Here is a 23,727-nt window from a genome sequence, read left to right on the forward strand (position 1 = left end):
GACCACAGGGAAGGAGGGCCCCGGCGCACATCCCAGATGGGCTCATCTCCGTGGAGGATGCGGCGGTGGAGAGGCTCTCGCTCTCTCTGCCTCTGAGATGTGTGGTCCACACGTCAAAGCAGGGCCAGCCCCGTGTGCTCTGGCCACCCAGACAGAGAGCTGGCTCCAGCTTGGGGAAGGAGGGCTTCCCAGAGGAGCTGACACCTGCCCTTGAGCCAAAGGGACAGCAGAGACAAACAGCTGGAGGCCGGAAGGGGAGGCGTTTGGGGGATGGTGACGGTCCAACGCAGCTGGACCCCAGGGTGCATCTGGGGCGAGAGGCCTCGGTAGCCAGCAGCCCAGGCTGGAAGCCGGGAGCATCTGTCAGAAAGCCCCGGCCAACCTCAAAGTGCGTGGGGAGAGGGCAAGGGGGGGCAAGGGCTCTATAAAAGACAGAAGATGTCTAGTGACACCACCCCAAGTCCTCCAAAGGGAGAAACCACATGTCTCATAAACTTATCAGCGCTGCCGCTGAGAAGGAAAGTGAGTGCCTCACGCAGGGCTCCACAGGCTTCAAGCCAGCCTCTCTCACACTCTCCCCTCTGATTCTCACCCTGACAGCGAGCTGGCCAGGCGGGTGGCCTTACCTAACCTCACAGGTGGGGACATTGAGGCTCGGGAGGCAGGGAGGCCGCACACACCAGGCCACTAACTCCCAGGCCAAGCATCCCGCCAGCACGACCTGACCCCCACCTCCACCCCCAAAGAGTGGCCGGTCAAGGTTTTGTTTGTTTGTTTAAATTTATTTATTTATTTATTTTTGGCTGCGTTGGGTCTTCGTTGCTGTATGCGGGCTTTCTCTAGTTGCGGTGAGTGGGGGCTACTCTTCCTGTGGTGCGCGGGCTTCTCATTGCGGTGGCTTCTCTTGTTGCGGAGCACGGGCTCTAGGCGCACAAGCTTCTGTAGTTGTGGTGCTCGGGCTCAGTAGTTGTGCCTCGCGGGCTCTAGAGCTCAGGCTCAGCAGTTGTGGTGCGCAGGCTCAGTAGTTGTGGCGCACGGGCTTAGTTGCTCCGCGGCACGTGGGATCTTCCCGGACCAGGGCTCGAACCCGTGTCCCCTGCACTGGCAGGTGGATTCTTAACCACTGCGCCACCAGGGAAGCCCCCGGACAAGGTTTTGAAAGCAGGACGAACCACAGGGCTCCCACCATCTGCTTTAAGAGACCAAGGATGCCAGACGGGGATGACGTGCCAGCCTCCTTCAACCCACATTGAAACCAGCACCCTCCCTTCTCAGTGACTTGCTGGGGCCGACCGGGCAGCATTCGCTCAGGCCCCATGGCCAGCAGCCTGGGAGGCAGGGAGACCCCCGCTGCACTTTGAGACTTCCGAAGCAACCCCAAGATTACGTGGCTAAGTTAACTCACCCGTACACCCCCCAACAGGCCTGGGAGCGAGGCTGTCCAGTGCCCCTGCTGTCTCTGTGCTTATTCTGTCCAGGATGCATTTGGGGAGCTCCCAGCAGGCGATGAGTGCGGGCACCGACGTGGAGTCCGGCCACCGCAGGCCCGTGGCAAAAGTCCAATCTCACCCCCTCTGAGTTCTCTGGGTCCTCACCTCACTTTCAGGCGGCTCTGCAGCAGGTTAAACGTTAGTGCAACAACCTGTCTCCTGCACAGAGTTTAAAAAAACCCCAGCTGCAGACGTAGAGAACAAACGTATGGATACCAAGGAGGAAGGGGGGGTGGTGAATTGGGAAATTGGGATTGACTTATATATACTATTGATACTATGTATAAATAGATAACTATGAGAACCTACTGTATAGCACAGGGAACTCTACCTAGTGCTCTGTGGTGACCTAAACGAGAGGGAAATCCAAAAAAGAGGGGATATATGTATACGTATAGCTGATTCACTTTGCTGTACGGTAGAAACTAACACAACATTGTAAAGCAACTACACTCCAATAAAAAAACAAACCCAACTGCTTCATCATTTCCCAACAACCGCCCCCCAAGAGTGGGAAAAGGCCAGTCGGATCTCATTCAACAAGGACCCGGAGTGCAGCCCCAAGAAGGCACTAATTAGCCCTGATTTAGCCAGAGAGCAGAACCGCAGGGCAGGGACAGTGAGTCAGGCCAGCGGCACCTGAGCAATGGCTCCTGGGCCCGCCTCCAGCCAGGAGAGCAGATGTTTAATGCGCACTTTTCTGACTCGTGACGTCCTAAAACCGCGCAGCACGAGGAAGCTTCTCTGCAGGACACCCCAAAAGAAACATCATGGCAGCTCTGGGCCTGGAGCTGGGGACTGAGGCCTGCAGCCTGATGCTGACGAGGGAGGCTCCTTGGGCCCCACTCCGAGCCACTCTCTGCAGAAACGGGTGCAGGGCAAGGCCGAGTAGCCTGGGCCTCCGGGGCTCCATGGGGGCAGCCCACCCCAGCACCTGGGAGCCTGCACCAATCCTGGCCCAGCCACCTGGAGCCTGAGAGCTCGGACAAGCCACGCACCGAGTCCCGATGTCCTCATCTAGAAAACAACGGTGGCCCCAGAGAAAAACCCCTGAGAAAATGTGATTATCGCAGGCGATGGGTTAAAAGCACTGAGTTCAACCCAACAACTGCCCTCACCCTCCACACACACACACACACACACACACACACACACACACACACACACACACACACACACACACACACACACCCCAGAACAAACAACAGGGCAGCTATTCACTGGCCACGATGATAAAGGACTCCATTTTCACCAAAGGTCAGTTAGACAGGTGAGGCGGGAGCAGCAACGGTTTTTTCACCTTCCCTCGCCTCTGTTATTCACATTTCCCCAAAAGGGAGGCTGAAAACCAGCAGGGCCAACGAGAAATCCCAAAACTTAATGCGGTGGTTTCTGAGAAGCGCTGAATGGCGGTGTTACACTCAAAGCTGTGGAGGGGCCGTCCCTACAGCGAGGAAACTGAAGCAGAAAGATGGTGACTTTCTTCCCAAGGTCACGAAACAGGTAGCCTGGCTGAACCCACACCTGACTGCAGGAAGCTCCAACCCTGCCCGGAGACACGCAGTCACCGCCAGAGCCGGAACCTGAATACCAGACCACCGGAGACGGAGTGCTGTCGTCATGGCAACCAAAGTCTTAACAACTTTGGCATTTCCACAACCTTTGATTGATCCAGCTCTCAAAATTAACATCACAATGAAACAGTATTTGCATTTATTTTAATTGGCTTTTACATAACTAAACGTCTCGGTTTCACCCTTAATGACAACAGGGTGAACGACTTCTTAATAGTGGGACCCTTAAAACAGCAAGATGAAAGCTCATAATTTAAAATTTTCGTGTCTGGAAAAATTCTTCACTGACTTGCTGGAAGCACATTTTTGCTTAATTCTCCTCTTTTTCTCTGAGAAGACAGCAGGACCTTTTGCATGTTGAAATTCATCAACTGAAATTCATAGACTTCCTGCATCGCACTTAAAAATTAATGATTAGAATGCTTTTGGTGCTTTAGTGCAAGGCGTGTGAAGTAGCAACAATGGAAGTGTATGTGAGTTCCATGAGGACACGGGGGAGGGTTTTTTTGGGGGGGGTTCTTTTTTTTTTCCCCATTGATGAGTCCCTTGTGCCTAGAATCCCTGGTTAGGCCCTCGATAACCGTTTGTTGAATAAGTAAAGGTGGGCCACTTCTCATTACCTGCGATGAAGCACGCGCAACACTTAGCATGGTGCCAGTTACTTGAGCTTTTACTATTTTCATTATCATTATAAGTGAGGTGAGGCTCCTGCCTGGAGAAGGCACTTCTGGGCCTGTAAGGATATGGGGGCAGGTGGGAGGGAAGGGACCTCACCTGGGGGCCAACACCTGTAACTGCCTCAGTCACCCACCACCCCCAGCAATTCCAACTGAACATCCATCTACCGCAAGTGCTGCTTACAGGCCTGATGCAAAGCCCAACACAGGCTAGAGTCTCTAGACCACACGTGTTTGATCTCTGTTCTCCGGGGAATTCTGTCTACTGGGAAGAAAAGACGTATTTTTTTAAATGCCATTTCCCCCCCTCCAAGAGGTGCTCTAACACGGACAATAGAGTCGGGTGCACAGGAAAAGGGATCAACTGGTCTGGAAAGCCCTGCTCGATTCTTGAAGGATGTGTGGGTGCTTGTTGGGGGAGGGGGTGCGGTCAGGGATTCCCAGAAGGAACAGCACGTGCAAAGGCCCAGAGGAGTGAATGGGCGATAAGGAACTGCCAGTCAATGGAATTCAAGACGTCACGTAGGGGATGAAGGGTTGGTCGAGAGGTCAGGCAGGGTCGAGGGTCACAAGGAGGGCTTTTCAGGCCACGCTTAGCATTTGGACTTTGCTCTGCAAGCAAGGATTTGAGAGCGTGGGGCAACGCGACCGACATACATTAGAGAAGGCTCATGCAGGGCTGGGGCTGGGGCTGTGTGTTGGCGATGGGTCTGGTGGGTGTGGGGAGAGGCGGGGTCAGGAAACCAGCTAGAAACTGACAATCACGCAAGCAGGTGGTGTGACTGCAGCACAGGAGTGGTGAAGTTGGAGAGACTGGGCTGCATCTGGGGGATCTAGATCTTGATGACTAACTTAAGAGACCAGCTTGATAGGATGGAGGGAGAGAAAAGCTGAGAAGGGGCTAGAATGTCTCCTGGGCCTGCCTCCATATCTGAGCAGGCAGTGGTCTATCTGGGGGACTTGGGAATAGCAGGTTCTCTTTCGGACATTCCATCAAACAACCTAAAACCCAGCAAACCATGGCTTTGACAAGAAAGGGTTTTCTTTGTGTCCAGGGCTTGGGCAGCGGTTCAAGAATGCCATCAAGGACCTAGAGTCTTTTTCTGTTCTACCATCCTTAGCACATGGATCTCAGCCTCGTGATCATAGGATGGCTACCCTATTTCCACAAACTGCATCTGCTTTCCAGGCAGGAGAAGATGGATGGGTCAAAATCTTTCTGTCTTGGGACTCTGGCTTTTTATTCAGGAAGGGAGCAGGGATAGGAGAGCATGCCAGCAGCCTTGAACTGACATCTCACTGGCCAAACCTCACTGGGTTCTCCAGGCTGGAAGGTTGCACCTTTAGTTGTCCAGCCTCTGAGCAGAGGGGCCCTCGCACTTGCTGTTCCCTGTGCCTGCCGTCCTGCCCAGCTCCACGTGACCAGCTCCCTCATTTTTTCCAGTCCTTGCTCAAATATCACCTTCTAATGAGGCCTTCTCTGACCACTCTATTTAAAATTTCATTTCTCACCCACCCCCACCCCCCATCTAATACCTCTGGACCTTCACTAACATTTTTTCCACAGCTTCTTTTTTTTTTTTTTTGGCTGCACCTTGCAGCTTGGAATCTTAGTTCCCCGACCAGGGATCAAACCCAGGTCCTCAGAAGTGAAAGCCTGGAGTCCTAGCCACTGGACCACCAGGGAATTCCCTTTTTATTTCCCCCCACATCTTCTAAGTATTACTGTATTATACTACAAATTGACTAATTTAGTTTACTGCTTGTTGCTCCCAGCTAGAAACATAAGCTCTGAGAGGGCAGGATTTCTGCTGGATATTCTCCTAGAGCAGAGCCTGGCACACAGTGGGAGCTATGTGAATGAATGAATGAATGAATGAATGGAGGGCCGGTTCATGAGAGAGCACCTTTCCCTACCTAGGGATTCTTCCCAAGCCCGGTCTCTACTTAAAGGGAGACTATTCAGTACGTGGTCCCTGCCCTTAGGAGCCCCTGGCCTGGAGGAAAGATGAGACCCACGTTTGGAGGTGACTGGCCAGGACCAGAGCCTTGCAGATGGCGGGGCCGTGGGAGCCGGAGCACCACTGCCCCAGGAAGAGCAGGGAAGCTGAGCAGGGCACCTGAGCAGGCCCAGAAGGCTTCTTGGAAGAGGCAACCCCTGAGCAAGGCTGGGAGTTGTGAGGGTGATTTGGGAGGGTGCAAGGGACAAGCAGAAGGGTGTAGCAAATGTTCCTCTCCTCAAATGATGGTGCTGAGAATCATAACCCAAATACAAGGCCATGATGGGGAGTCCCCAGAACCAGCTCCCTGAGCAAGGAGAAGGTCAGATGTGAAAGAAGTCCCTTAAAAAAATAAAAATAAGAAATAAAAAGTCCCTGAGAGTTTCATAGCAAGTCCCCACCCAACCCTGGCCCTCTGTCCCCGACAAAGGTGACCACACAGCTGGCTGTAATCCAGGAGCAGGTTTAAGGGGAGCTGCTTGCTCAACATATGATCTGATTTGAGCCAAGCTGACTGCCCTTATTCCAACAGATGTCTTTAACCTGAGCAGTACATTCCCGGGCTGCCCAGTACACTAGCAGCCAGTCGCTCCCTGCCTGGAGACAGAAAGACGGAGCAGATCCGACATTCCGGGAAGATGGAGGAGCAGATACAAATTTCCACATCCTTCGTGAGGCTCAGACAGTACACTCCCCGGACCTCTTCTGCGGGCTAACATCTTGCAGGAGGAAAATGAAAACCGCAGGTTGACTCCAGACCAGAGAAAGGAAAAGGGCAGAAGACTGGGAACTCAAATTCCACAAAGGAAACCAGAAAGACCCTGCTGTTTTAGGCGATCAAGTGTCAGGGGCAGCAGGATGTGAATAAAAAGACTGGTGATGATGATGATAATAATGCTGATGACGGTGATGGGCCTTATGTTCATATAGCACTTTAGAGTTTACAGGAGGTCTAACGGCTATTTTTACAACAATCCTGGGAGCTTCTATAATTCCCATTTCACAGATGAGGAAACCGATGCTCCAGCGCAGTGCCCGGCAGACCCAAGGGACTTGCGTGGAGAAGGTGAAGGTGGGAGGTGTTTGAGCCTCGGGGAGGAAAGCAGGATCGGGACAAAGTGATAGAGGTGACTTTTTTCCTTTAAAAAGAATGGTCTTGGGGTGGGGGAATGAATTGGGAGACTGGGACTGACATACATATACTACCATGTACAAAACAGATAACTAATGAGAACCTACTCAATGCTCTGTGGTGACCTAAATGGGAAGGAAATCCAAAAAGGAGGGGATATATGTATACATATAGCTGATTCACTTTGCCTTACAACAGAAACTAACACAACACTGTAAAGCAACTATACTCCAACAAAAATTATTTCAAAAAAAAAAAAAAAGAAGAATGGTCTGTTCCCTATCCATTAGACGGTAAGGAAGTCAGGGCAGCATCAGGAAGAGACATCTCCAGTGTGCAGTTACCTCCAAACTGGAATCCAACCAGGCAGGATGTCCCTAAGCCCAGGGCACTTGGGGTCTGTCTGAAGGTTGTTTTCTTGTTCAGATCGCAGCATCCTCTACAGCTACGAGACCAAGCTCTCCCGTCAAATCACAGCGCACACAGAGGCCGGCGTCTGCCACTTTCTCAACGTCGCTAAAAGCCAACACAGCCACCAACTCTGTGCCACGCCCATGTACAGCCTCTTCAGGCTGTGACGAGCCCACTCGAGGTCCCCACCAGTTAACGCGTTTGTGCAAAACGGGCCGTCCAGCACAGCGGAGGGGCCGAAGGAGGCCTTTGCTCATGACCACCAACCCGCAGAAGGGAAGGAAAAGAGTGGATGTGCCTTTGCTGATGAAGTGTCTGCAAAGAAGCCCAGGGCGGGAGAGCGAGGCAGGGATGCCCACTGCGGGCCTCCAGCTGCTGATGTTGGGGGCGGGGGAGGCAGTCTGTCTCCATGGGGTTGGAGGATGCTGAAGCCAAACTGGAAGAAGGGAGAAAGGAAACTGCCAGGTGTTCAACAAGACGCAGGAAGTGCAAAGAGCTTTCTACACAGTTAACCATCAAGGGATTGCCTTTAGAAACTATTAGATGGAGAGGAACCCAAGCATAGGCATGAGTAGGATTTTTTCTGTGTATAAAATCATGATAAGCAGACTGATAAAGCACTGTTCTACACTCTGGAAAATGCCTGTGAATAAGAACAGCTCAAACGAATCCGTTGCTATGTCATCCCTCCAACAAGGCCCGGGGGCTCTCACCCCACGGGACAGTGAGAGGCGTTCAAGGCCCCCTTGTGTGGCAGTGGCCAGCAGCGTAGGCCAGGGGAGGTCAGCCCAGGGTCCCTCCTTGGCTTCCTGCTGTCTTGGGTCGCAATCATAATATAAGCTCCACAAGGGCAGGTCCCCCAGCATCTTGTTCATCATTGTATCCCCAGGCCCAGAGCCGGACTTGGCATACAATATAGAATTATTGAACTAACTTGTTGGACTGTACAGGGTAATCATCGTTCACACTAAAGAGAGCATTCCTGGCTTTATTCAAAGATTTTGTTCCAGCTGTTGTTTTGGGGTAGGTGTTCCTTCGATTCATTTTAAGCATTTTGGCAGGAAAGGTAGGGCTATGTGTGTTAAAAATTAAGCAAACAGAACGGAGGGCAAAATTATGTCAGAAATCCCTGTGTAAGTCAATAAAACAGAGGACCTTTGTTTAGAAAAATTTAATTCACATACACAGTTTCAGAAATATCACAGAAAGTGAGGTTTATTCCTTCTCCAGGACAACTGGGATACCCAAGAAACCAGTGGGACACACCCGGTCTCCATGGTAACCTACCTGTTTCCAGTGACAGGAGAGCTTCCTTCCCGCCTCCATGTGGAATCCCGCAATAAGCTAAGGACCCAGCTTTCAAAAATAACAATTTCTGAACACAGGGGCCATACTAATTTTTTTAAAATATGGTTTCCTCATAGTGAAGATCCTGAAATAATTAACCAGATGTGTATGTAATTTTGCTGACAATTATATTTTCTTTCACAAGATCATAAATACAGACACTAGACTATAAAGATATGATTTTTTTTAAATTTCTAATTCAAGAAACTATGAGCAGGCACTGAGCTGGTAGCAAAGGCAACCTCTGATTTATCACATTTTATAGCAATATTATTTGCCTGGAGAGAGAGCCCAGCCCCCAAGCATCCCTCTCCTTCATTCACTCTGAAATTAATCTTTCCTATTAGCCAATTTCTCTTATGGCTGGCTCTGCCTTCATAACTTTCCACTGCTGACTCAATATCCTGGACTCAGACAGATTAAACCTCTGCAGAACGACAGGAATAACAGCCTAAGAAGCCTTTGGAGGGATGCCACCAAAAGTCAGGCACGGCCCTAACAAGGGCTGAGATGGCCCTGCTCACCAGCCGGTAAATAAATACAGTCAACCCAACATAAGCCCAAGATCAACCCAAGGTCAACCCAAGTCAACCCAATATCAGCCCAAGTTCAAGGCAGGAGCAGACAGGCAGCGGGGAAGGATCACTCTCAGAAGTCCTTCAATTTGCAGGAGCTGAAGACCAGCAGTTCCACTCTGGGGGAGTCAGGAAGGAAGGGCTGGGATGGGATGGGAAACCAAAAAAGTTATTTTCAAATAGGGAGCTAAAAAACATCAGCCTGAGAGACAAACAGTAAGGAGATTATTCCTGGAAGAGGGCCACTGCGCGATCACTCAGTGATGAGAATACAGAAGGAAAAGCAGGGGTAGGTGGTCCAGAGGACATCAAACCACCTCATTAAAAGACCCAATGTCAACACAGCAGGAGCCGCGAAGCCTCCTTCCAGGTCAAGAAACAAAGTGAACGCCCAAAGTGAAGCAAACAAAACAGAAGAAGCACATCCTAGATCATAAACAAACTCTACCCCTGCCATGTTGAAATGGCGAATTTCTTGGAAGACTTGGAACATTTTTTTTTATATCCAAGTTAATAGAATTACTCAGTATTGAATTTAGATGAGATTAACAAATTCTAACAATGTAGCATGATAAATTTCCATTAATTCAAATCATCACAAGTATGGAATTTATGGGTTCCAGCCAGTCTGCCTATAAAAAGAAAGTTTGCTAAGCAAATTAAGAGGGTAAACAAGGTTATCAGAGGAATGCGTTCTTGGGGTTCCTTTTTAAAACCTTTTTTTCCTAATTGCGAAACTAATACATTCCCGTGGGTGAAAATTTAGAATGTAGAGCAGTATGAAAAAGCAGAAAAGAGAAACCACTCATGATCCCATCAGACTCAACTGCTAACAGTTCGGTATATTTCCTTCCCATCTATTTTCTCTGACCCTTTTTTCCCTCCCTATCTAGTTCTACATCTTGCTTTTCAGCCCCATATTTAAGAGACACGGTTTAAATTGCTTATTTTCAACCCCTTTAGCAAATACTTAACTAGCTTACTGCCAGAAATATGTTCATTTCAAAGAATTCTTAGTAACTCATTAAAAAGACCAATTTGAGGTGAAAGCTGGTCAGGAGTTTGCATCAATACATATACTTTTGTCTGAAAATAATACAATTACTTATCTTCTACAAAACTCCCTAATTCTGACTTTTCTCTGGTTCACAATTAGTCAAAACAAGAAGTTCAGTCCACCAGTTTCTTAGATCGTGAGCGGCATGACCTCCCAGAAAAAACAGAAGTGCCCCATTACACCGAGGAAGGCAACATCTACATCCTCTACGCTGGCTTTTCTTGCCAGATTGCCCTCTTAAAGGAATTGTAAACATGGGACTTCCCTGGTGGCACAGTGGCTAAGGCTTCGCGCTTCCAATGGAGGGGGCCTGGGTTCGATCCCTGGTCAGGGAACTAGATCCCATATGCATGCCGCAACTAAGCATTCACATGCCGCAACTAAGGAGCTGGCGAGCCGCAACTAAGGAGCCCACGTGCTGTAACTAATGAGCCGGCGAGCCACAACTAAGGATCCCGCCTGCTGCAACTAAGACCCAGTGCAAGCAAATAAACAAATAATTTTTTTTAAAAAAAGGAATCGTAAACAGCTTCTAAGTAAGGCTCTCAGATCTAGAGCCTAAGATCTCAGCTCAACTGCCAACCTGCTTCCGTGCTCCCACAGCGAATACCCCAATGAAATCACACTCCTCCTTGGTACCAGGAGTCCCTGTCTTCTTAATCTCAGCTTCCTTAAGACATAGCACCACCCCTGGCACAGGAAGTTATAAGAAGGCACTGAATGGATGGATGGGTGGATGAAACACATAAAGGTCATCCCCCTAAGTTCAGTACCCTCTGCCCTACCCCTTCCTTCTAGTCTGTGCTCCACAAACTTGTTCCTCAATATTATCACTCTCTTCTGAATTGTGATGCCAGCTCTTCAGATGGCAGTTGCATCTGTGTTTCGTAAGAGGTTCATTTTTTTGTTGCAGTCAGTTTAGCTATAAAAATTCTCTCTATGCTTTATGTTGGATATGCCTTACAACTCAAATTTACTTTTTTTTTTTTTTGGCCACTCCGCGCGTCATGTGGGATCTTAGTTCCCCAACCAGGGATCAAACCTGCACCCCCTGCAGTGGAGGCGAGGAGTCTTAACCACTGGACCGCCAGGGAAGCCCCTCAAGTTTACAATTTTAAGCATTCTTCCTGGCTTGTAGAGCTGACAGAGAATTTACAGGTTATCTAGCCCCGAGCTGCATTTGACAAATGAGGAAACTGAGATCTGGGGAGGAAAAGCTGCCCATGCCAAGTGAAACTAGACATTCATAACAGGAGGGCAGTCACTCCACCAGCCCATAACGTCGTGATGCTTTCCAGGCCACTGTCCTGCAATTTTCATGAACACGTAAAACACTCACCACCAGTGACAGCACAGGAAACAGCATTAGTGCACTGAACCGCACAGTCGCACATTCAGGACTGCAAAGCAAGCCCCTTAGCTGAGGTGCTAAGTTTTAAATAATTCAATTCACTCACCATCCTACAGTTGAGAGAAGAGGATGGTGGTTTGGCCACACATCTGGACATCCACTGAGTCCCAGGCTCAGTGCCAGGAATGCGGGGCCACGGAGGAGAAATCCACAGGGGCCCCATATGCAAAGAGGCCCACTGCCCCGGGAGAGGCAGAGGAGCTCAGTCCTCAACCTGCTAGGTCAGGCCCTAGAGAGGCGCATCAGCAAAGGGCCTGGAGAATACGGCCAGGAGCCCAATCTGTCCTCCCTGGGGGGACAAAGGTGACAATGGCTCCCCCCTGGGCCTGAAAGAATGGGTGGTGAATTAGCCAGCGTTCTCCAGATAAAGAGACATATGCAAATACAGGATATGCATATATCTTATATCTTGTGTGTGTGTGTGTATACACACACACACATATATATACATACACACACACACATACAGTAGTCCCCCCTTATCCGAGGGTGATATGTTCCAAGACCCCCAGTGGATGCCTAAAACCACAGACAGTACTGAACCCTATATTGCTATATTTTTTCCTGTACATACATACCTATGATAAAGTTTAAACTATAAATTAGGCACAGTAAGAGATTAACAACAATAATAATAAAATAGAACAATTATAACAATTTACTGTAATAAAAGTTATATGAATATGGTCTCTCTCTCAAAATAGCATACTGTACCATTCTCATCCTTCTTATGATGACATGAGATGATAAAAGGCCTACATGATGAGATAAAGTGAGGTGAATGACGTACGCATTACGATGTTATGTTAGGCTTCTACTGACCTTCTGATGATACGTCAGGAGGATCATCTGCTTTGGGGATCCTGGATCATTTGAGCCATGAAGATGTTGATGGTTGGATGTCAGGAGCAGATGATATTGATGGTTGGGGATCCCAGGGGGATGAAGTGGGACAGTGTGATATTTCGTTATGCTACTCAGAACATCACAAAATTTTATTTTATTTTATTTTTTTCTTTTTTTAACATCTTTATTGGAGTATCATTGCTTTACAGTGGTGTGTTAGTTGCTGCTGTATAACAAAGCGAATCAGCTATACATATACATATGTCCCCATCCATATCCCCGCCATCTTGCGTCTCCCTCCCACCCTCCCTATCCCACCCTTCTAGGTGGTCACAAAGCACCGAGCTGATCTCCCTGTACCACGTGGCTGCTTCCCACTCGCTATCTATTTTACATTTGGTAGTGTATATATGTCCATGACACTCTCTCACTTCGTCCCAGCTTACCCTTCCCCCTCCCCGTGTCCTCAAGTCCATTCTCTATGTCTGCATCTTTATTCCTGTCCTGCCCCTAGGTTCTTCAGAACCTTTTTTTTTTTTTTTAAGATTCCATATATATGTGTTAGCATATGGTATTTGTTTCTCTTTCTGACTTACTTCACTCTGTATGACAGTCTCTAGGTCCATCCACGTCACTACAAATAACTCAATTTCGTTTCTTTTTATGGCTGAGTAATATTCCATGGTATATATGTGCCACATCTTCTTTATCCATTCATCTGTTGATGGACACTTAGGTTGCTTCCATGTCCTGGTTATTGTAAATAGTGCTGCAATGAACATTGTGGTACATGCCTCTTTTTGAATTACGGTTTTCTCAGGGTATATGCCCAGTAGTGGGATTGCTGGGTCGTATGGTAGTTCTATTTTCAGTTTTTTGAGGAACTTCCATACTGTTCTCCCATCGCAAAATTTTAAACTTAGGAATTATTTCTAGAATTTTCCATTTAACATTTTTGGACCACAGTTGAGCACAGGTAATTGAAACCGTGGAAAGTGAAACCACCAATAAGGGGGGACTACTGTATATACATATATAGATAGATTTATTACAGAAATTGGCTCACACAATTTGAGGCCAAGATGTCCTACAAGCTGGAGAACCAAGAAAGCCAGCGGTGTAAGTCCCAGTTCACGTCCAAAGGCCCAAGAACCAGGAACACTGAAGTCCAAGGACAGGAGAAGATACATGTCCTAGCTCAAGAGAAAGAGCCAATTTCTCCTTCCTCTGCCTTTCTGTTCTACTCAGGCCCTCAATGGATTAGAAGACACCCATCCACAATGGTGAGGGCAATCTTCTTTACTCTGTCTACTGAACCAAATGCTAATTTCTTTCAGAGACACCCTCACAGACATACCCATACATCCCATACATAATGGTTTACCAGCTACCTGGGCATCCCTTAGCCCTGTCGCATAAAATTAAAAAATAAAATTTTATCTGACACATAAAATTAATCATCACAGGTGAGATTTGTCCAAGAATCTTACAGATTAGTTATTCTCATGAGGCCACTTGCAGAGTAACATTCCATCATCCACCCATTTGGGTCCTCTGTGCCTACCACCACCCTGTCATAACTCCCCTCATGACCCCCCTAACACTAGGGGGCATCCCCCCAAAGAACAGCTAATTCAGCAGAAATGGGCTACGTGATGCAGTAGCCAAAGTCTGAGAAGCGATGCTGAGACTGAATGATGATGACGGTGATCATGATGGTGGCTATAGTGGCGCTAGTGGTGGTGATGGTGATGATAGTGGTGACGGTGATGATAGTGGTGATGGTGATGATAGTGGTGATGGTGATGGTGATGATAGTGGTGATGGTGATGATAGTGGTGATGGTGATGATAGTGGTGATGGTGATGGTGATGATAGTGGTGATGGTGATGATAGTGGTGATGGTGATGATAGTGGTGATGGTGATGATAGTGGTGATGGTGATGATGAGGATGACAGTGATGGTAACTAACAGTGACGGGTGATGATGAGGATGATGTGGTTGCACTGGAAAGCCAGCAACTGGCCCAGGACAACACACAGGGGGAAGGAGTTACAGTGGAAGGAACACAGGGAGACCTTTACACTGCTTGAGAGTCCCTGGCCCCGAGGACCTGGAGTCCCTTACCTGTGCTACACCTCCCCTGCCCCACCCCCACAACAATGTTGAAAATAATTCCCAAATGCACAAACTTTCACTTTACAGCTAGCTCTGAGAACAGTCAGCCAGGCCATATTGTCTTTAGGTCAGGTAAAAGCACATCACCGGGAATGTAGGCTAATAAAAGCAATAATCCTTTATCCTGTCTTTAGAGAGAAAGAAGAGAAAAAAAGCCATCCCCAGAGAATAAGCATGCCAAAGTCCTGGCATGAAGGAAAGCCAGGGCTTAGCACCTGTCCAAGGCCTGTTTCTACCTTTACTCACCAGGAAGGAGAACACACCCACACGAGCCGGAGCAGCCAGCACGGCGGGGCTCCCACCCCTGGAGGCTGAGCCAGGCAGCCCAGGCTGCGTCACAAAGCGTGGCACTGGCACCGCACGACTGAGGGATTTTTAATAAAGCCTCATTCCTGCCGCCGCGGCCGCCCCACGCTCTGGCGAGGGCTGAGAGTGAGAGGGGGGCGAGCCCGCCACCAGTCCTGCCCGTCAGGGGACCCCCCACCGGCTCACTCAGCCACGCCCGTAAATACAGAAAATGGCACAACATCGGAAACGACTGTCTTTACACCCAGGTGATTGATTTGGAGAGGTCCTCACTTCCCTCCAAAAGTGGATTACAGCGCAGCAGAGAGAAAGGATGGGAGTGACAGGGAAGGGTGGGGAGCTGTCGTCAATTCTGTCTTCTGGAAACGCCTGTTAAATGCACAGGAAGGAAGCAGAGACCCGAGCATTTTGCTGCTGGAGGGAAAACAGCACTGCGATCCACACATACGGCTGCTCAGAATCATAACTCTGCCAGTGTTGCCAGGAGCCCCCCTTCAGCCCATTGGCACCCACGCATCCAAACTAATAAACGCTTTCCAAGTGCCCAAGGGGGGAAGGGATTAGGGGGTCTGGGCCTCCTAATGTCTGAGGAATAACCCACAGGTCTCTCTCTATGTGCCGCCCCCCACCCCCAAGTTCAGGGTCAGTGTGGCTGCATCAGGGACCCTGAGCGACGCTTCGCAGGAGACGAGAGCTGGGACAATCCAACACGGCAGCTCCCCAAACTCCAAATCATGGCCCTCCCAGCTCCCTTCCAGGACCCTTGGCACACACATATTCACAGGCTCTCATGTCATGTGCCTTGCTGCTACAGTCTGGGTCAAAATATGCCTAATAAACCTGAATTTGAAAAGAAACACTTATTGCTGAGGAAGCCATGCAACAGCCTCCATTTCCTCAGACATGTGACCAGCCGGACTCAGCTGGGTCCTCTACATCCAGGTTTCATGACATTGTCTGATGGGGGCCCAGAACCCCTTTTCTCACATGAGCAAACTCAGAAAGGGTCACTCAGCCAATAAACAACAGAGCAGAGACTGACTGGAACCCCGGTCTGCCTGACCCCATCCCTGGTCCTTCCCCTGGGATATTCTGAAAAATAGGGTCCAACAACCCCAATCCTTCAGGAAGAAACAAGACACTCTCAGTGTCCGCGGTGAAAGTTCTCTGCATCAGTGAGTGGTAGAGACCATTTGTGACCTGGTGGTCTACACACCAGACCCAGATCGACCTATATACACTGGGTATACAATTTCTGTGTCTCAGGCTGCACATTTGTAAAATGGGATCTCCTCCCCTGCTACTTTCCTCAAAGAACAAAACTGACACAAGAGGGGACTTCCCTGGCAGCGCAGGGGTTAGGAATCCGTCTGCCAGTGCAGGGGACACGGGTTCGAGCCCTGGTCCGGGAAGATCCCACATGCCGCGGAGCAACTAAGCCCGAGCGCCACAACTACTGAGCCTGCGTGGCCTAGTGCCCGTGCTCCGAAACAAGAGAAGCCACCGCAATGACAAGCTCGCACACCACAACGAAGAGTAGCCCCCACTCGCCACAACTAGAGAACACCTGCGCTCAGCAACGAGGACCCAACGCAGCCAAAAATAAATAAAATTAATTAATTAAAAAGATGACACAGGAAGAGACTTCTGAAACGCACAACGTATGGCGGCGCATGCACCCCCTCCCTCCCCCAGGGCCTTCCTCCACATCTATTGACCAAGAAACCTCTCTGCGTGTCCACACACTTAAACTGAGTCACTCCTACCAGGCCAAGTACTGGGGCAAAGGAAGCTGCGCCCTGTACCACTCATGCCCTCGAAGGAATTTACATTGCCTGGGAGGTGATGGCAGGAAAAGCCACAGAAGTGCATCTCCTTACTACCTAATAGGTGTGGAAGAGAAGGTTTAATTCTTGCTTCTTGTACTATCTACCAATGGCTTTGGGCTACTTATTTTGCCCTGGGCATCCTCCATGTTTTCATTTTAAAAAATGGGTTTGATACCATTTGCCTCGCATGTTCCTGCTGAAACAAGATAATGTAGCAGGGCCTCAAAACACAATTACACACCCTGTACTTTAAATTCCAACACTTTGCTGGATACTCCGGAGTTCACAAAAGAAACGTGAGGGAGGCAACTTCAGTTAGTCCAGCCAACATGCTCTGGGCATCCCAGGTGCCCGACGCTGTGCTAGGTGACAGATGAGGGGCCAGTAAGACCTGAGGCTCCTTCAAAGAGCTCCCCAACCCACAGGGAGACAGCACTGGCTACTTTAGCAGCCTGAGGGAGAAGCCAATTCTAACTGGAAGACTCCAGGAAGGCCTCCCAGAGGGGACCCTTGAACCAAATCTATAAAAGGAACCAGAGGAAGAAAAGGCAAATCTAGACACAGAAAGCCGGTGGGTAGTTGCCCGGGGCCAGGGGTGGGAACAGGGAGTGACAGCTAATGGGCACGAGGGAGGGAGCCTTCCGGGGCCAAGGGAAACGCTCTAAAACTGGATTGTGGTGACAGTTGCACAACTCTGTAAGTTTACTGAAAAGTATCGAATAATAGTTTTTGTTTTTTTTTTGGCCACGCCGTGCAGCATACGGGATCTTAGTTCCCCATCAGAGATAGAACCTTCACCCACGGCAGTGAAACCTCAGAGTCCTAACCACTGGACCACCAGGGAAGTCCCATCTAATAATACACTTTTTTTTTTGGCTGCGTTGGGTCTTTGTTGCTGCGCGCGGGCTTCCTCTAGTTGCAGCGAGCTGGGGCTACTCTTTGTTGCGGTGCACAGGCTTCTCTTGTTGCAGAGCACGGGCTCTAGGCACACGGGCTTCAGTAATTGTGGCACACTGGCTCAGCAGTCGTGGCTTGCAGGCTCTAGAGCGCAGGCTCAGTAGTTGTGGCGCACGGGCTTAGTTGCTCTGCAGCATGTGGGATCTTCCCGGACCAGGGCTCGAACCCGTGTCCCCTGCATTGGCAGGCGGATTCTCAACCACTGCGCCATCAGGGAAGTCCTGCTAATACACTTTAAATGGGTACACTCTGTGGTATATGAATTACACCTCAATAAAGCTGTTAATTGAAAAAAAATTTTTTAAAGATCGAGTAGGAGTTTAGTGGATCAAGTCTGGCTGGGAGAGAAGAAAGACGCTGTGCCCACCTGCCTGGCCTCACCCTCACTGTCCCACCTCCAGCCGCTCCACTCCCCCACCTCCCTCCAGACACCTCCTCCCGAGGCTTTTCCCCAGGCCCGGGCCGGGGTGGGAGCTGCCCTCCCAGCACCTGTCAATTCCACCAGCTCACTAGATGTTCTCCCCACCCCCAGCCAAGACCAAGCTCTCAGGGGCAGGGATGAAGCCTGTGCCCAGCTTTCGGAGCCCAGCTTGAAGCAAGGCCACAGTAGGTGTTCAGAAGAAGTTAGTGAGGAAGAGAATGAACCGGGGGGTTGAGGGGGGTGGAAAGGGACAGGATGAGATGGAAGCCGAGCTCCAGGCTAAGGGATCAGGCTTTGCTGGGCGTTGGGAAGAAGAGGCGTGGGGATGGGGAGGAGGGCTGGGCAGCAGAGGTCTGACCCATTAGATGGGTGGGGAAATGGGGGAAGGGCAGGGGGCGGTGGACTCTGGGCTCTGCTCTGACGTGTAGTAGCACGGAGCACACACACAGCACTGCGTCAGGGTGGTGGGAGAGCCCACTGTCAGTGCACAGACGTGACAGCAGGTGCCTGACCAAGGGGACACACAGCAAGGGAAGACTTCGGCTAGGGCAACAGGGTATTCAGGCAATCAGGGAAGACTTTCAAGAGGGGAACTGCATACCTCCAAAAGCTTTTTTCCTGTGTCCAAGACCATGGCTGCTTTATCCAAAGAGTCAGAATTTAACAATCCTGAGTGTTTCTTAATCAAGGGTCAGAAACCCATCACTAGCTCCTCAAAGAAGACGTCTCATCTAACGATGCAGGTGAGGCTGATGCCAGCACCCCTACTCCAGTCTTCTGGCTTCCTGCCAGCCTGGGTTGTACTAAGACTCTAAAAAGAGACAAATATCCAGAAAACACAGCTACTGGATTAGCAAGCAGGGGTCTAGGGGTAGGGTGCACTGGGCTTATAAATGAAAATGTAAAGGTAAAAGAAGGCATCTTTGCTGCCCTGATGCAGGCGGGGGAGGGAGCCTGAGGCCTCTCAGAAAGTGTCTTTAGTTAGTCACGTGTCATGAACGCAAAGATATGAAGCATTGCCTCTGAAATTCAATTCGACTTGAAATGACATGGCCGAGGCAAGGCTCTCTTAAAGGATTCACTGAGCTTTTCAGATGATTTTTTTCTTTTTAATTCTTTAGACTTGCACCTTGCTCAGTGCCTAAGAAATGTTCCACCTGTCAAACTGTATTGATTACCTGAAGTTACATTAAACCCACACCAGTAGATTCCAACGGATTTTTTTTTCTTTTTGGTGGAAAGTGATTTGAAAGAAAGAGTTTTTTCCATGGGGCAAGTGGCACTGAGAGGCCCTAAGCCCGCTCTGCTATCTCCATATACAATTACCCTCTGTCATCCCCTGATTAGAAACTCAACCCAAAGGGAAGAAGACAAGAGCCACATGAGATGCACAGATGTGCAGACTTGCGTGTGGGCATGAAAACATGAAAGGAACCCAACGAGACTGTGGGATAATGGTGAGTCCTAAAGTAGAGCATGATTAAGCCTCCAAGTGCCCTCCTTCCCCAAGCACAACGACATCAGGGGCTGACAAACTAGCAAAACACACATAATCCCCCATCAAGTCCAGGCTGGCAACTCATAAATTGGAAGCATTATCCTGCAAAAAACAAGCACTGTTTAGGGCTTGCTGGAATGCTAAATTCTAATACAAACCCAATCCCCAACCTAGATAAAATTTTGGCTGCCAAGAAGCTTGCTATCTGGTGCCAAATAAACTCTGGGGCTCCTTATTAGTACCCTGGATTATCAGACCTTGGCACTCTACTACTTCCAAGTGGCAATGCAAGGTCTTAGAGTAAGTCTGGGGGAGGCCTGTGGGAATAAGCGGAATACAGCCTACCCTGAGGGACGAACACTCACCATGGTGTTTTTTGTTTTGTTTTGTTTTTAAAGATTTTTTTTTTTTTTGATGTGGACCATTTTTAAAGGCTTCATTGAATTTGTTGCAATACTGCTTCTGTTTTATGTTTTGGTTTTCTGGCCACGGGAAAACCATGGGATCACCGCGGGATCTTAGCTCCCCGACCAGGGATCAAACCCACACCCCCTGCATTGGAAGGCAAGGTCTTAACCACTGGACCACCGGGGAAGTCCCTCACCATGGTGTTTTATGTGAATGGTGACCTTGGAATTGTGCACACAGAGCCCTGAAAAGAGGGGGGGTGCCAGCCCCAGATGATAGCACTACCTCTTTACCAGATGAAACGCCACAGCAGCTCCAATAGAAATGGGGCTTGATGAGTGCAAGGCCCAGGCTGGGGAGTGTGGGCCAACGGGGGCCCACTCCTTGCCCTTCTGTCGCTTGTATTTCTAATTCTGCACAGTCCTGTGGCCAGAAAGGGACATTAGGACAAATTCTGAAGGAATTCATCCAAGCTTTTTATTTCTCTAGAGTCTCTCTCTAGAAGGGCTTATCGGAAATGAATGGGTCATTGGCTAGAGTTGGGGCAAATCTTTGTTCTTCTGGGGTTTTGACTTATTCTTGTTTCTCCACAAGAAGATGACCTTCCGGGCATCTGATTCCCAAAGCCAGGTCTCCCAAATTATTATCGCACGTTGACATCTATTTTCCAACTTACAAAAATCGGAATGCAAATGGAGCAGGCAAGGCGAGAACATGGCACCACGTCCCACGGCAAACAGGAGGCAGAGCCCCTGGCCCTTCCCTCTGGCACATTATCCAATAAAACCTCAAGAGCTCGGTAATTACAGGTGCTTTCAAAAGTGAAACAGAAATAGATCTAGGGCCAAAACACTGGTTTCCTTAAGGCAAAGGGCTGGTTTTAACTAGGGGGAAAAAATCCCAGCTTTTGGTCTGTCTTCTGAGCAGAGAAAGTCAGACTGAATTTTTTTAAATATTATTATTGAATTGGATTATGGGGAAGAGAATAGGATTCAGATCAAGAGCCTTCTCGCCTCAAGGATATAAAACCATTTTACGAAACACGAAAAGCAGGTTCCATTCTAAGTATGCTCCTGACACCAAATCAGGATAACAAATTAGCTTATTCGTTCCCCTGACCTGCGATCACTGTTGAGATCTCAGGGCTTCGGTCCTGGTGGAAGACAAACCAGAGGTTTCTGCTACTGTGTCATAAAAGCCTGAACAAGCTTCCTTGAGAACACCAACCGGGAGCATCTGATACTTAGAAAGGCACCTAGACCCAAACGCGGGCCCTGCCCACTCCATGCCAGTGCTTCATTTTAACAACCTCATGTACCATGAGGTCAGCTGCTCCCTTGGCGAAGGGTTTTTTTTTTTTTCCTACCGGGAAGGGTCCTGAGAGGAAGAAACCAGAGATGGAGGAAAGGAATCACTGGCTGTGGCAGAAGGCGGCAGAGCAGCCCTGGCCAGCTCACCCTGCTGGGTCTGAGCAAGCGCTGTGGTGCTGCTGGCAGGACTCCGCCAGAGAGAGAATCGTGGTTAGAGCTGTGTGCACATTCACTGCAGTTCAATGAGTAGTAGGTTTGAAACTAAACAATTTAAAAATTAAGGCGTGGGACTAGGATGCAGACCCTCAGCCTCCTGCGTAAGGCTGATCAAAGGGAGAGGGGATTTCCGTTGACGGGGGGTGGGGGTGGGGGGGGGGCGGTGGTATCCAGAGAGTGTTCAATGCCAGGGCCTAAGGCAGGACTCGCCTTCCCGGCAATCATGCTCCTCTAGGGGGAATCGATGTTGGCGGGGAGGAAAAGGGGGCAGCCTTCGGCGTGACCAGGCCTGGCCAGGGTGCCCTGGGAGCCCGAGATCCGTCTCCGCGGGGAGCGCCACTTCACACCGGGGCTCTCAGATTGCAGATGTGCACGCCCCGGGGACTAGGCACTTGTTGAACAAAAGGGCTCCTCACTTCCGCAGCCTCTGCCTTCGGCCAGGAGAGGGACCCCCGCTCGGGCGCCGGAGCCTTCGCAGCTAGAGAAGGGCCGGCGCCCCGCGCTGCGCGCTACTGCACCTTCGAGGCGGCGCCGCCCGGGAGCTGCGGCGGGGAGGCGGCGCAGCAGGCAGCCTAAACTTTCTCGAATCTCGGAGCTTCATGGTTAAGTTAGGACAGCGAGTGAGGCACAAAACACGCGCGGGGTGGCGGGGGGGTGTAAGAGTCCCACCCACGATAAAGTAAACAAAAGGATTTTTTAAAAGAGAGACGCTAATCCAATTAACATTAACACCTACTATGTGCCAGGCACTGGGCCGAGAGCTATCTTTAGTGGTTCTCATTTTAACCGTCACGACAGACCCCGAGGGAGGAACTGTCCCCATTTGATAAGAAAACCGCGACCCGGGAAGGTGGCGTGTCGGGCCCAGGTCGCAGTGCGAGTCACGGCGACGCCAGGGCTCCTAACTCCGCAGCAGGGCTCTGTACGTCGCCCCTCCGCCTGGGGAAGAGGGAGCAGATGGCCGCCGCGACGGCCCCCTCCCCAGGCGACTCACGTGGGCCGCGCGGACCTGTCCCCGGGCAGGGCTAGCCCGGGCTGCCCCCTAAGCCCGGGCTAGCCCCCTCGGATCCCAGCTATCCTCCGGGGCTCTGTACTCCGTCCGCACTGGGCCGGCCGGCCGGGACCCCGGGCTCCGCGCTCGAGGTGGACCGCCCACGCCCACCCTGCCACACGCGCCTCACGCACAGCCGCTCACACACGACACGCTCCCCGCCCCGGTCCCCACCAGCAACTGCGCCCCGACACACAATTCCACAAACGCAGCCCCAAATGTGCACATCGAACTGCACACACGGATCCCCACGAGGACACGCCATTCCAGGGACACACCACCGTACTCAGTCACCCACAACTCCACCGCGCAGAGAAACACAATCACCCCTCAACACACACACGCAGACACACACGCAGAGAGCCCGATCGCAGCGCACGCCGGTGCACACGCCCGTACTCCCCGCAACCCCGCAGCCCGCCCCTTTCCTACCTGCTCCGTCGCAGGACGCTATCCACCGGCTCCCCGAGCCCAAGTTCCGAGCCACCGGCGCTGGGGCGGGCGCGGGGCGCTGTGAGGGGCGAGCGCGCCGAGGCCGGAAAGGGTGCCTAGGAGCGCGGGCCTCCGTGAGCCCGCAGCCGCCGCGCCGGCCCTGCGCTCATCTCCTCCCAGAAAGACAAAAGGAAGCCGGCAGTGAGGGAGAGAGCGAAGTGGAGATGCCCGCCAGTCCGCCGATCCGCCAGCCCGCCGTCTGCAGTCGCCGCGGCCCGCCTGCCAGACCCGGGAAGGAAGGGACGCGAAGGCGGGGCCCGGAGGCGGGGCACGCGGCCGGGGCGGGAGCTCAAGTTTCCTGCGGACCCGCCCCCGCCTCGACCACGCCCCAATTTAGCCCCACCCATCAACCCACTCAGGTCACGCCCCCGGCCCTAACCACGCCCCCGATGGCCTTGCAGCGCCCGGCCGCCGCTCTTCCAACGCCGGCCCCTTGCCCCTCTCTAGCGCACTCTGCCCGGCTGAGGCCTTGTCCCGGTCTCAGCCGCGCCTGGATCTCGGAGCAGGGGCGGGGCCAAGCACCGGCTCCGCCTCCCTAAC

General features: G+C 50.7%; 1 protein-coding gene across 3 annotated transcripts in view; it reads right to left on the reverse strand.

The window, feature by feature from the left end:
• The window catches only part of HPCAL1 (hippocalcin like 1), a 111,457-nt gene extending 88,015 nt beyond the window's left edge, over positions 1–23,442 (reverse strand). For 2 of the 3 annotated variants that reach the window (XM_082357576.1, XM_082357575.1), the window contains exon 1: positions 23,128–23,442. The gene's annotated coding sequence lies outside the window, so the exon portion shown is untranslated. The remainder of the gene's footprint in view (positions 1–23,127) is intronic. The other variant, XM_082357574.1, reaches the window with a different exon arrangement.
• Positions 23,443–23,727: the final 285 nt, after the last annotated feature.

Source organism: Balaenoptera borealis, assembly GCF_965194805.1.
Source record: "Balaenoptera borealis genome assembly, chromosome: 15".
Lineage (NCBI taxonomy): Eukaryota > Metazoa > Chordata > Mammalia > Artiodactyla > Balaenopteridae > Balaenoptera > Balaenoptera borealis.